This window comes from Ranitomeya imitator, chromosome 7 (assembly GCF_032444005.1).
Source record: "Ranitomeya imitator isolate aRanImi1 chromosome 7, aRanImi1.pri, whole genome shotgun sequence".
NCBI lineage: Eukaryota > Metazoa > Chordata > Amphibia > Anura > Dendrobatidae > Ranitomeya > Ranitomeya imitator.
The window spans coordinates 214,392,556-214,407,520 of record NC_091288.1 but is presented as its reverse complement, the minus strand read 5'-3'; the positions used below and the strand labels follow the sequence as shown (position 1 = coordinate 214,407,520).

Sequence of the window (14,965 nt, the reverse complement as noted above, 5' to 3'; positions counted from 1 at the left end):
AAACCACAGTTATAATGGAAATGATCTACCTATCTATGATCAGCAGATCTTTTTTTCCATGTGTTATCTATCTGTCTAGGATTTGCACATCTTACCTCCGTGTAATATTTAGTGCAGCATTATGGAACATTGGGAATGTATAGATGACAAGATAAGAATTATATATACTGAGCAATAAACATACAATCATCTGACATTCACTGTTAGAAAATCTGCAGGGAAATGCATTTGGGAATTAATTTGTTAATTGTATCTACTCTCCGTCCAAAAATGTAAATGTTGGAAAATAAACTGCTCTGAGGAGCTGTGGACTCACATTTGATAATGTGATTTAGAGATCCTGGGCAATGTCTATATAAAAATATATCTTCTGCTTAGGAGAGCAAAAATGCACAATTTTTAAAATGTACAATAAATGTGTTTTTACAATGAGAGGAGTAAGACCGAGATACAATAAATGTATCTCCTTCTTTGTGGAGGCATAGTGGGTCAGCAGGTGCTCTTGACCACTAGCCAAAACCGCATGGACAAGGGCTCATCCCACTGAATGCCCGCTCTCCTATTACCATGCACATAATACTACTCAGATAACGCAGGGTGAGGGTAAAACATAGGAAGTTGACACTCCATTAAGGTACAAGACCAGGTGAACATAGGGTTATAACCTGACTTCTTCAAAGAGCTATATGGAGCCAGGTGACCGGTGGGTCTAATTCCTGGCTTTCTCAAACGTATCCATAGGGCTCAGATGACTGATGGGTCCAAATCCTGACTACCCCAAACTACCCCAAACGTATCCATGGTTTAAGTGATGGTCAATGGAACAGATCTGTATTTTTTCAGCCGGGGCCATAGTCCCCTAAGCTGGCATCCTGTAGAATGTCAAATCTGTGTCCCTCATAATGAATCCATGATGTTCTGGCATCTGTCTTGTAGAGTGTTCCTGGGCCATGGTTTTGTAAAGAGTCTCTGGTTCTCTTGGATATATCTTGGATGTCTGGATGTATTTTGTTAGAGAAGCATATCCTTTTTATAGTTCATAATTGTTCTCCAAGTCATTATTCACACTTCAAGGTGAAGGGATGATAAGATTATCTCTCATTGTTTGATTATGTAGTTTATCCTTCAATGTTTGCAAGTCAACCAACTTAATGGACTGGTATAATGTGTAATCAACATATGAGCAAACATCATTGTTCAGTGACCCTGCATTCCTTTTTTGTCAAGATAACAGTACAATAAACTGTAGGAACTGATGTAAGAGATAAATAGCAACCATTCAACAATGTACAAATATCAATTTAATCTACAAGAAGAGTCAACATTTCAGACTCTTGACCAACTGAAGAAAGAAAGACATAAATTCAAAACTCATCATATAGATAATAGTTTATGCCTTCTGGCTTATTGAAAATAGATGTCTGGAAAATTAAGATTAAATGCTGTGTTGTCAGATCCTTTTTTATAATTTTATACAAAACTCAGTCTCAGAAAGAATTTTGAATAAAACAAAGTCCCGGTTTTAAACTACTAAGATACATTTTAACAAAGATGAACAAATGGATTCACGAGATTCCGCTCCGTCTACCAGGTCAGTAGTCTCCAGCAACTGGATAGGAGGCTCGTAAGTCTCTTATTTTTGGGGATCCAGGGCTCTTTTGATGTCAACATTGCGACATGATGCACAGATAACTTTGCATCAGCCTGGATAATCAAAAGCTGCACCAGGGATCCCAGAAACTAAGAGTCTTGTGAAATTTCTGTCTGACCTTGCCAATGGACCAAAGTCTCATGAAACAATCCGACCATATCTAAATTGTAAAACATATTGATTAAATTTATAGCTATTACATTATTTTGCATCATTCTGGGTGGCTTACTGCCAAGCCCCAAGATCCATTTTTTATACTGCTTTATAGTACAGTATAGTAATAGTTGAACTTTCTGGTTCTTACAATTCAATCATATGTAACAATATAATGGAGAATGAAAATATTTCTAAGCACTTAAATTCAGACTACTGCTTATTTTACAAAGAGCACATTGTATCCGATAGCACCATCATGTTGTGTTAGACAAAGAACAAAAGAGCCCACATTGAGCCACAGAAAGTTAAGTCTACTCTTGTGGAATACAATCTGGTATTTAGAAGATTAAGTCTATGCTCATTGGATAAAATCTTGGTGTAACGAATAGAGCAAACGTCCTCCTGAGCATAAAATTCTGATGGCTGATTACTATGCTGCCTAATTGGGAGAATCTGGCTGTCAATCAACATGATTCCAGTAGTCCCCCCCTGACAACAGGAAGAGAACCTGCTGCTCTGCTAACAGGGAGCAGCTGAATCTCTGGCAGAAGTAGTCAATGACTGGTGCCAAGTACAACAGGCAGGTAGGAAATAAATAACATGGCACTCTGGAATAATACTGCTGGTGGTGCTCAAGTTGGTCTTAGGGTTGGCGTAACGCACAGAGTATATATATATGTATAAATAGGTGCATTCGCAACCCGGGGTCCACCGTGCAGGAGAGGAACCTGCTGCTGGCAAATGGTGGCGCTATATGGTGGTATAAGCAAACTCTGTTAACTCCACAGAGTCACTGGAAATAAGATGCTGTGCCCTGTTAGCATCACAGGGGAACACAGCTAACTGCTAAGCTGGAGGCAGTCAGTGGTCACGCACCCAGAAAAGCATACAAACAGTCCTCACCGGAGGAGCCGGTATTCTAGGGGCTTATTTCAGCCGGGTCCCTGAATATATTCATGCAATACTCCTCACCGGAGGTGCCGGTATTCTAGGGGCTTATTTCAGCCGGGTCCCTGAACACATTCATGCAATACTCCTCACCGGAGGTGCCGGTATTCTAGGTGCTTATTTCAGCCAGGTCCCTGAATACATTCATGCAATACTCCTCACCGGAGGTGCCGGTATTCTAGGGGCTTATTTCAGCCGGGTCCCTGAACACACACATACAGGCGCAACCACAATTAACAAGCTCATGACATGAGGTGATACTAGCGCATGGCCGTGCGGCCATGCGAACCTTTTATAGCTGCAGCATGTACAGGATCTTCCAAGAAGGACCAATAGAAGGCTGCCACAGAACTTGATCAGGTACAGGGCCCTCCTGGAGGACCAATGAAAGTCGCTGCAGTACCTGAGCATGTGACCCTAGACCTCCACTGAGAGATCTTACCCTGGGCATGCTCAGTGTGTGCAAATCAGGACTTAGTCCCAGAAAAGCCTGCTCGCCGCAGACCAGTACAGGGTACAATAGCAGAGCCTGAAAAGGCAGCAGTAACCCTTTGCACAGTATCAGTCTCAGTGAGACGCTGTGACCGACGTCTCCGCTGAGCAGGCTCCACTGCGGCTGATGCAGAATGGGAGACCACAGCAGACACAGCTCGAGATTCCCCCTGTACAGCGGCGGGAACTCGACTCCTAACAGTCGGTTGTCAAACCCGTACAATTAGGCAAAAAAATAGCTTGGCACTCAATATTTGAAAAAAATTGATTCCTTCTTTATTGTATATCCAGACCAAATAACTTAAATTAAACATTATCTGTCCATCATAGGACCTTCATCAGAATATCTTTATTGGAGAAAACTGATTGCCTACGTCCGTCATGTGGCGATACCACCGATGAGTGAGAGGGCTCTGGAGGAAGGCTTCTTAGCCTTCCCCAGGAATTTTTAGTATCACCTAGTGCCATCACTCCTTTTCATTTTTACAATCCTGTCTATCTTTGATGTGAAGCCGTGACCTTGAAGTAGCCCTTAACCCTAGGACTAAAGAAATGACTATACAAATCTCATGCAGTTACTCTACCCGGTGTCCTCCCTTTGCCACCCATGGTCTTCTGACTCAATTTGATGTTCCTTTCCTGTCGCTTTCAAAATGCACTCCACAATGGGGTGAGTCTAAACCAAACCTCTTGTATTTTTCCTACATCACAGCACTAGAAAGGCAGGGTAGGTGAGTATGAGGACACAGCATTTAATCTTCACTAACCAGACATAAATTCAGTAGGACAGGAGACATACGCTATTTACTTTATGTAGGCTCTTGATTTTATGTGTTCTTCTTTGGTTGGTCAAGAAACAGACTATTATTCGAATGAGCCTTTAACATTGACCCCACTGACCCCTCGTGTCTCCACATTTGGGGGCAGCGGTGGGATGCTACTCAATCTGGCCGATCCAGGGGAGCTGCTTGGGACTGGCGTTCTTAGAAACCACTCATAGTAACATAGTAACATAGTAACATAGTTAGTAAGGCCGAAAAAAGACATTTGTCCATCCAGTTCAGCCTATATTCCATCATAATAAATACCCAGATCTACGTCCTTCTACAGAACCTAATAATTGTATGATACAATATTGTTCTGCTCCAGGAAGACATCCAGGCCTCTCTTGAACCCCTCGACTGAGTTCGCCATCACCACCTCCTCAGGCAAGCAATTCCAGATTCTCACTGCCCTAACAGTAAAGAATCCTCTTCTATGTTGGTGGAAAAACCTTCTCTCCTCCAGACGCAAAGAATGCCCCCTTGTGCCCGTCACCTTCCTTGGTATAAACAGATCCTCAGCGAGATATTTGTATTGTCCCCTTATATACTTATACATGGTTATTAGATCGCCCCTCAGTCGTCTTTTTTCTAGACTAAATAATCCTAATTTCGCTAATCTATCTGGGTATTGTAGTTCTCCCATCCCCTTTATTAATTTTGTTGCCCTCCTTTGTACTCTCTCTAGTTCCATTATATCCTTCCTGAGCACCGGTGCCCAAAACTGGACACAGTACTCCATGTGCGGTCTAACTAGGGATTTGTACAGAGGCAGTATAATGCTCTCATCATGTGTATCCAGACCTCTTTTAATGCACCCCATGATCCTGTTTGCCTTGGCAGCTGCTGCCTGGCACTGGCTGCTCCAGGTAAGTTTATCATTAACTAGGATCCCCAAGTCCTTCTCCCTGTCAGATTTACCCAGTGGTTTCCCGTTCAGTGTGTAATGGTGATATTGATTCCCTCTTCCCATGTGTATAACCTTACATTTATCATTGTTAAACCTCATCTGCCACCTTTCAGCCCAAGTTTCCAACTTATCCAGATCCATCTGTAGCAGAATACTATCTTCTCTTGTATTAACTGCTTTACATAGTTTTGTATCATCTGCAAATATCGATATTTTACTGTGTAAACCTTCTACCAGATCATTAATGAATATGTTGAAGAGAACAGGTCCCAATACCGACCCCTGCGGTACCCCACTGGTCACAGCGACCCAGTTAGAGACTATACCATTTATAACCACCCTCTGCTTTCTATCACTAAGCCAGTTACTAACCCATTTACACACATTTTCCCCCAGACCAAGCATTCTCATTTTGTGTACCAACCTCTTGTGCGGCACGGTATCAAACGCTTTGGAAAAATCGAGATATACCACGTCCAATGACTCACCGTGGTCCAGTCTATAGCTTACCTCTTCATAAAAACTGATTAGATTGGTTTGACAGGAGCGATTTCTCATAAACCCATGCTGATATGGAGTTAAACAGTTATTCTCATTGAGATAATCCAGAATAACATCCCTCAGAAACCCTTCAAATATTTTACCAACAATAGAGGTTAGACTTACTGGCCTATAATTTCCAGGTTCACTTTTAGAGCCCTTTTTGAATATTGGCACCACATTTGCTATGCGCCAGTCCTGCGGAACAGACCCTGTCGCTATAGAGTCACTAAAAATAAGAAATAATGGTTTATCTATTACATTACTTAGTTCTCTTAGTACTCGTGGGTGTATGCCATCCGGACCCGGAGATTTATCTATTTTAATCTTATTTAGCCGGTTTCGCACCTCTTCTTGGGTTAGATTGGTGACCCTTAATATAGGGTTTTCATTGTTTCTTGGGATTTCACCTAGCATTTCATTTTCCACCGTGAATACTGTGGAGAAGAAGGTGTTTAATATGTTAGCTTTTTCCTCGTCATCTACAACCATTCTTTCCTCACTATTTTTTAAGGGGCCTACATTTTCAGTTTTTATTCTTTTACTATTGATATAGTTGAAGAACAGTTTGGGATTAGTTTTACTCTCCTTAGCAATGTGCTTCTCTGTTTCCTTTTTGGCAGCTTTAATTAGTTTTTTAGATAAAGTATTTTTCTCCCTATAGTTTTTTAGAGCTTCAATGGTGCCATCCTGCTTTAGTAGTGCAAATGCTTTCTTTTTACTGTTAATTGCCTGTCTTACTTCTTTGTTTAGCCACATTGGGTTTTTCCTATTTCTAGTCCTTTTATTCCCACAAGGTATAAACCGCTTACACTGCCTATTTAGGATGTTCTTAAACATTTCCCATTTATTATCTGTATTCTCATTTCTGAGGATATTGTCCCAGTCTACCAGATTAAGGGCATCTCTAAGCTGTTCAAACTTTGCCTTCCTAAAGTTCAATGTTTTTGTGACTCCCTGACAAGTCCCCCTAGTGAAAGACTGGTGAAACTGCACAATATTGTGGTCGCTATTTCCTAAATGCCCAACCACCTGCAGATTTGTTATTCTGTCAGGTCTATTAGATAGTATTAGGTCTAAAAGTGCTGCTCCTCTGGTTGGATTCTGCACCAATTGTGAAAGATAATTTTTCTTGGTTATTAGCAGAAACCTGTTGCCTTTATGGGTTTCACAGGTTTCTGTTTCCCAGTTAATATCCGGGTAGTTAAAGTCCCCCATAACCAGGACCTCATTATGGGTTGCAGCTTCATCTATCTGCTTTAGAAGTAGACTTTCCATGCTTTCTGTTATATTTGGGGGTTTGTAACAGACCCCAATGAGAATTTTGTTACCATTTTTCCCTCCATGAATTTCAACCCATATGGACTCGACATCCTCATTCCCTTCGCTAATATCCTCCCTTAAAGTGGACTTTAGACAAGACTTTACATAGAGACAAACCCCTCCTCCTCTCCGATTTTTACGATCCTTTCTAAACAGACTGTAACCCTGTAAGTTAACTGCCCAGTCATAGCTTTCATCTAACCATGTCTCGGTTATTCCCACTATGTCAAAGTTACCTGTAGATATTTCTGCTTCTAGTTCTTCCATCTTGTTTGTCAGGCTTCTGGCGTTTGCGAGCATGCAGTTTAGAGGATTTTGTTTTGTTCCAATCTCCTCACTGTGGATTGTTTTAGAAATGTTCTTACCTCCCTTCTGAGTATGTTTTCCTGGGTCGTCTTTGTTCGAGTCTAATGTTTTTCTTCCCGTCCCCTCTTCTTCTAGTTTAACGCCCTCCTGATGAGTGTAGCGAGTCTTCTGGCGAATGTGTGTTTCCCAGGTTTGTTGAGGTGTAGTCCGTCTCTGGCGAGGAGTCCATCATACCAGTAATTCACACCGTGGTCCAGGAATCCAAATCCTTGTTGTCTGCACCATCGTCTTAGCCAGTTGTTTGCATCAAGGATCCTGTTCCATCTCCTGGTGCCATGCCCGTCTACTGGAAGGATAGAAGAAAAAACTACCTGTGCATCCAGTTCCTTTACTTTCTTCCCCAACTCTTCAAAGTCCTTGCAGATTGTCGGTAGGTCCTTCCTTGCCGTGTCATTGGTGCCAACATGTATCAGAAGAAATGGGTGGACGTCCTTGGAGCTGAAGAGCTTTGGTATCCTATCGGTCACATCCTTGATCATCGCACCTGGAAGGCAGCATACTTCTCTTGCAGTTATGTCCGGTCTGCAGATGGCTGCTTCGGTGCCTCTCAGTAGTGAGTCTCCCACCACCACCACTCTTCGTTGCTTCTTGGCTGTACTTTTTGCTGTCACTTGTTGCTGTGTGCCCTTTTCTTTTTTGCTTGCTGGTATTGCTTCATTCTTAGGTGTGCCATCTTCATCCTCTACAAAGATTTGATATCGGTTCTTCAGTTGTGTGGTTGGTGATTTCTCCATGGTCTTCTTGCTTCTTTTGGTCACATGCTTCCACTCATCTGCTTTTGGAGGTTCTCTGACACTTTTTGCACCTTCTGTGACCAGTAGAGATGCTTCTGTTCTGTCTAGAAAGTCTTCATTCTCTTTGATGAGTTTCAAAGTTGCTATTCTTTCTTCCAGACCCCGCACCTTTTCTTCTAAAAGGGCCACTAGTCTACACTTCTGACAGGTGAAATTGGATTCTTCTTCTGGTCGATCTGTGAACATGTAGCACATGCTGCAGCTCACCATGTAGGTTGTCACATCTGCCATGTTGCTCCTAGATCCTGCTGACTTGCTGTGTGTTTTCCTTCTTGTGTAATCTACTCAGCCAAGCTCTCTTGCAATAATGTCCTACAGGCAAAAATTCGGCGCGCGGTTTGGTGATGCTTTCGAAGCAGCTGGTCCCGGCTGTACCCAACGATCTTCTAGCTTAGGGAGACTTCGCTTCTCCCAGAAGGCACCTGGAATATGCAAATTAGCCTCCTGAAGCTTGAATCCCTGGTTTGGTGATGCTTTCGAAGCAGCTGGTCCCGGCTGTACCCAACGATCTTCTAGCTTAGGGAGACTTCGCTTCTCCCAGAAGGCACCTGGAATATGCAAATTAGCCTCCTGAAGCTTGAATCCCTGGTTTGGTGATGCTTTCGAAGCAGCTGGTCCCAGCTGTACCCAACGATCTTCTAGCTTAGGGAGACTTCGCTTCTCCCAGAAGGCACCTGGAATATGCAAATTAGCCTCCTGAAGCTTGAATCCCTGGTTTGGTGATGCTTTCGAAGCAGCTGGTCCCGGCTGTACCCAACGATCTTCTAGCTTAGGGAGACTTCGCTTCTCCCAGAAGGCACCTGGAATATGCAAATTAGCCTCCTGAAGCTTGAATCCCTGGTTTGGTGATGCTTTCGAAGCAGCTGGTCCCGGCTGTACCCAACGATCTTCTAGCTTAGGGAGACTTCGCTTCTCCCAGAAGGCACCTGGAATATGCAAATTAGCCTCCTGAAGCTTGAATCCCTGGTTTGGTGATGCTTTCGAAGCAGCTGGTCCCGGCTGTACCCAACGATCTTCTAGCTTAGGGAGACTTCGCTTCTCCCAGAAGGCACCTGGAATATGCAAATTAGCCTCCTGAAGCTTGAATCCCTGGTTTGGTGATGCTTTCGAAGCAGCTGGTCCCGGCTGTACCCAACGATCTTCTAGCTTAGGGAGACTTCGCTTCTCCCAGAAGGCACCTGGAATATGCAAATTAGCCTCCTGAAGCTTGAATCCCTGGTTTGGTGATGCTTTCGAAGCAGCTGGTCCCGAGGGCTCTCGAGGGCTCCAAAACCGGGGAGGCATTTAGGCAAAAGTCAACAGACCATAGGTGAGGCAGACACAGAAGGTTTTGGATGACACCATGTCCAACCCCAACAGCTCTGCATTGGGAAAATGATCAGATTATATTTATAGCCTCAATAAGAAATCAAGGAGCTGTGCCAGCTTTGATGGATTGAATACCAGGCCACTGACACTTGATCAGATTTAATCCAGGAACCAAGGGATGTGGAGAACACCATATGTGGATGCAATGGACATGAGTTGGTTTTCATGAATTACATGTGGAGTTTATTCGCAAGGAAAGTATGAAATATGTTCTAAGGAAACTGATTGATACAAAGTTTTATTCTCATGAAGGTGATACAGTACCTCTTACATTCATGTCTGTGCATAAAGACATGCTGATGGACTGTCCTTGATAAGTGGACAAGGATGATTGAAAGCCTATAATTTCTGGCTAATTTGGAAGAGAGGGTAATATGATGACTCAGCATTTAATCTTAACTATCAAGACATAAATTCAGTAGGCCAGGAGACATATGATATTATCTATATGCTGAATTTTGAGTTTATGCCTTCTTCTTTCGCTGGTCAAGAAACAGACTAATGTTTGTATGAGCCTTTAACGTTGACTTTTGAGTTGACATTTGTTGCAGCAAATTAAGTTATCTTGGATGACAGGGACGGAAGGTAATTGAAGTATAGATGTTTGTCAATATGTTGATTACACATTGTACCAGGAGAGCCAGTTTGTTGACCTGCAAAACTGAGAAGGACAAACTATGCAGATTGATTAAATACTCAAATAATGAGAGTTAAACTCATCCCACCTCCTCCTGACCTCTGGATGATGAGCTGAGCCCCAGAAGTGGGTATATAAAGGGATTTTCTATCCTTCTGAAAAAATCTGAGACTATACAAAACCACAGTCAGGAACACTCTAAAAGATGTTAGCTTAAGGGACAATGGTCCCAGCAGGAAGAGCACAGATCTGCTCTATTGACCATCGCTGAGCCCTCAGAGACGTCTTGAACAATCCAGGTTGGGAAAAGCAGGTCACGTGGCCACATTCCTCATTGCTCTCAGTCACCTTCCTAAGCTTGTCATTATCTCTTCTCTGTAGGTGCCCAACAAAAGTGGGGGGCTACTGGTGGTGATAGTCGGCCCTGAAAGCCCCGGAGTCACAGGTGCTTTAATACCAAGAAGTCAGCGGAAGAAAGAGGCTCTAATTTTGCACCATCTTGAGTATTTTGCTGGCACTGTTCTATAATTTATTGTCTGTTTTATTGTTCAATAAAGTATTTCCACACTGTTTTACCCTCACCCTGTGTTGTCTGAGTAGTATTCCACCCACACAAAAAATGAAAGCGGGCATTCAGTGGGACAAGCCCTGGTCCATGCGGTCTCAATCCAGCAGACAAGAGCACCCACAGATTTCCTGTGTCTCCTGTTATGTAGGCAATCCAGTAACACAGTGTGCAGTAATCAGAGCACATACAGTGATCTGACAATAACCCAAAAACAAAAGAACGAGCTCTGAGACGTGGAATCTCTGTAGACCGCAATACCTGAACCTATCCTAAACACAACTAAAGGCAGCTGTGGATTGCGCCTATCCCTACCTATGCAACTCGGCACAGCCTGAGGAGCTGACTAGCCTGAAGATAGAAATACAAGCCTGACTTGCCTCAGAGAAATACCCCAAAGGAATAGGCAGCCCCCCACATATAATGACTGTTAGCAAGATGAAAAGACAAACGTAGGGATGAAATAGATTCAGCAAAGTGAGGCCCGATATTCTAGACAGAGCGAGGATAGCAAAGAGAACTATGGAGTCTACAAAAAACCCTAAAGCAAAAACCACGCAAAGGGGGCAAAAAGACCCACCGTGCTGAACTAACGGCACGGCGGTGCACCCTTTGCGTCTCAGAGCTTCCAGCAAAAAAGAATAGACAAGCTGGACAGAAAAAACAGCAACAAAAACAAAGAAGCACTTATCTAGCAAAGCAGCAGGCCACAGGAAAGATCCAGGAGCTCAGATCCAACACTGGAACATTGACAAGGAGCAAGGAAGACAGAATCAGGTGGAGTTAAATAACAAGGTAGCCAACGAGCTCACCAGAACACCTGAGGGAGGAAGCCCAGAGGCTGCAGTACCACTTGTGACCACAGGAGTGAATTCAGCCACAGAATTCACAACAGTACCCCCCCCTTGAGGAGGGGTCACCGAACCCTCACCAGAACCCCCAGGCCGACCAGGATGAGCCACATGAAAGGCACGAACAAGATCTGGAGCATGGACATCAGAGGCAAAAACCCAGGAATTATCCTCCTGAGCATAACCCTTCCATTTAACCAGATACTGGAGTTTCCGTCTAGAGACACGAGAATCCAAAATTTTCTCCACAATATACTCCAATTCCCCCTCCACCAAAACAGGGGCAGGAGGCGCAACAGATGGAACCATAGGTGCCACGTATCTCCGCAACAACGACCTATGGAATACATTATGTATGGAAAAGGAGTCTGGGAGGGTCAGACGAAAAGACACAGGATTGAGAATCTCAGAAATCCTATACGGACCAATAAAACGAGGTTTAAATTTAGGAGAGGAAACCTTCATAGGAATATGACGAGAAGATAACCAAACCAGATCCCCAACACGAAGTCGGGGACCCACACGGCGTCTGCGATTAGCGAAAAGCTGAGCCTTCTCCTGGGACAAGGTCAAATTGTCCACCACCTGAGTCCAGATCTGCTGCAACTTGTCCACCACAGAATCCACACCAGGACAGTCCGAAGACTCAACCTGTCCTGAAGAGAAACGAGGATGGAACCCAGAATTGCAGAAAAATGGAGAGACCAAGGTAGCCGAGCTGGCCCGATTATTAAGGGCGAACTCAGCCAACGGCAAAAATGACACCCAATCATCCTGGTCTGCAGAAACAAAACATCTCAGATATGTTTCCAAGGTCTGATTGGTTCGTTCGGTCTGGCAATTAGTCTGAGGATGGAAAGCCGAGGAAAAAGATAGGTCAATGCCCATCCTACCACAAAAGGCTCGCCAGAACCTCGAGACAAACTGGGAACCTCTGTCAGAAACAATATTATCAGGAATGTCATGCAAACGAACCACATGCTGGAAGAACAAAGGCACCAAATCAGAGGAGGAAGGCAATTTAACCAAGGGCACCAGATGGACCATTTTAGAAAAGCGATCACAGACCACCCAAATGACTGACATCTTTTGAGAAACGGGAAGGTCAGAAATGAAATCCATCGAAATATGTGTCCAAGGCCTCTTCGGGACCGGCAAGGGCAAAAGCAACCCACTGGCACGTGAACAGCAGGGCTTAGCCCTAGCACAAATCCCACAGGACTGCACAAAAGCACGCACATCCCGTGACAGAGATGGCCACCAGAAGGATCTAGCCACTAACTCTCTGGTACCAAAGATTCCTGGATGACCAGCCAACACCGAACAATGAAGTTCAGAGATAACTTTAGTAGTCCACCTATCAGGGACGAACAGTTTCTCGGCCGGACAACGATCAGGTTTATTAGCCTGAAATTTCTGCAACACTCGCCGCAAATCAGGGGAGATAGCAGACACAATGACTCCTTCCTTGAGGATACTCGCCGGCTCAGATAAACCCGGAGAGTCGGGCACAAAACTCCTAGACAGAGCATCCGCCTTCACATCTTTAGAGCCCGGAAGGTACGAAATCACAAAATCAAAACGAGCAAAAAATAACGACCAACGGGCCTGTCTAGGATTCAAGCGCTTGGCAGACTCGAGATAAGTAAGGTTCTTATGATCAGTCAATACCACCACGCGATGCTTAGCTCCTTCAAGCCAATGACGCAACTCCTCGAATGCCCACTTCATGGCCAGCAACTCTCGGTTGCCCACATCATAATTACGCTCAGCAGCAGAAAACTTCCTGGAAAAGAAAGCACATGGTTTCAACACTGAGCAACCAGAACCTCTCTGTGACAAAACCGCCCCTGCTCCAATCACAGAAGCATCAACCTCGACCTGGAACGGAAGAGAAACATCTGGTTGACACAACACAGGGGCAGAACAGAAACAACGCTTCAACTCCTGAAAAGCTTCCACGGCAGCAGAAGACCAATTAACCAAATCAGCACCCTTCTTGGTCAAATCGATCAATGGTCTGGCAATGCTAGAAAAATTACAGATGAAGCGACGATAAAAATTAGCAAAGCCCAGGAACTTTTGCAGACTTTTCAGAGATGTCGGCTGAGTCCAATCCTGGATGGCTTGGACCTTAACCGGATCCATCTCGATAGTAGAAGGGGAAAAGATGAACCCCAAAAATGAAACTTTCTGCACACCGAAGAGACACTTTGGTCCCTTCACGAACAAGGAATTAGCACGCAGTACCTGGAAAACCATTCTGACCTGCTTCACATGAGACTCCCAATCAGCTGAGAAGATCAAAATGTCATCCAAGTAAACAATCAGGAATTTATCCAGATACTCACGGAAGATGTCATGCATAAAAGACTGAAAAACAGATGGAGCATTGGCAAGTCCGAACGGCATCACTAGATACTCAAAATGACCCTCGGGCGTATTAAATGCCGTTTCCCATTCATCTCCCTGCCTGATTCTCACCAGATTATACGCACCACGAAGATCTATCTTAGTGAACCAACTAGCCCCCTTAATCCGCGCAAACAAGTCAGATATCAATGGCAAGGGATACTGAAACTTAACAGTGATCTTATTAAGAAGACGGTAATCAATACACGGTCTTAGCGAACCATCCTTTTTGGCTACAAAAAAGAACCCTGCTCCCAGTGGTGATGACGATGGGCAAATATGTCCCTTCTCCAGGAATTCTTTCACATAACTGCACATAGCGGTGTGTTCAGGCACGGATAAATTAAATAAACGACCTTTAGGGAATTTACTACCAGGAATCAAATTGATAGCACAATCACAATCCCTATGCGGAGGTAGGGCATCGGACTTGGGCTCTTCAAATACATCCTGAAAATCAGACAAGAACTCTGGGACCTCAGATGGAGTGGATGACGAAATAGACAAAAATGGAACATCACCATGTACCCCCTGACAACCCCAGCTGGATACCGACATAGAGTTCCAATCCAATACTGGATTATGGGTTTGTAGCCATGGCAACCCCAACACGACCACATCATGCAGATTATGCAGCACCAGAAAGCGAATAACTTCCTGATGTGCAGGAGCCATGCACATGGTCAGCTGGGCCCAGTACTGAGGCTTATTCTTGGCCAAAGGTGTAGCATCAATTCCTCTCAACGGAATAGGACACCGCAAAGGCTCCAAGAAAAATCCACAACGTTTAGCATAATCCAAATCCATCAGATTCAAGGCAGCGCCTGAATCCACAAACGCCATGACAGAATACGATGACAAAGAGCATATCAAGGTAATGGACAGAAGGAATTTGGACTGTACAGTACCAATGACGGCAGACCTATCGAACCGCTTAGTGCGCTTAGGACAATCAGAAATAGCATGAGTGGAATCACCACAGTAGAAACACAGCCCATTCAGACGTCTGTGTTCTTGCCGTTCAACTCTGGTCATAGTCCTATCGCACTGCATAGGCTCAGGTTTAATCTCAGACAATACCGCCAGTTGGTGCACAGATTTACGCTCGCGCAAGCGACGACCGATCTGAAT

General features: G+C 44.1%; 1 protein-coding gene across 1 annotated transcript in view; it reads right to left on the bottom strand.

The window, feature by feature from the left end:
• The window catches only part of ANTKMT (adenine nucleotide translocase lysine methyltransferase), a 681,321-nt gene extending 673,994 nt beyond the window's left edge, over nucleotides 1–7,327 (bottom strand). The window contains exon 1 of the mRNA XM_069734790.1: nucleotides 7,207–7,327. The gene's annotated coding sequence lies outside the window, so the exon portion shown is untranslated. The remainder of the gene's footprint in view (nucleotides 1–7,206) is intronic.
• Nucleotides 7,328–14,965: the final 7,638 nt, after the last annotated feature.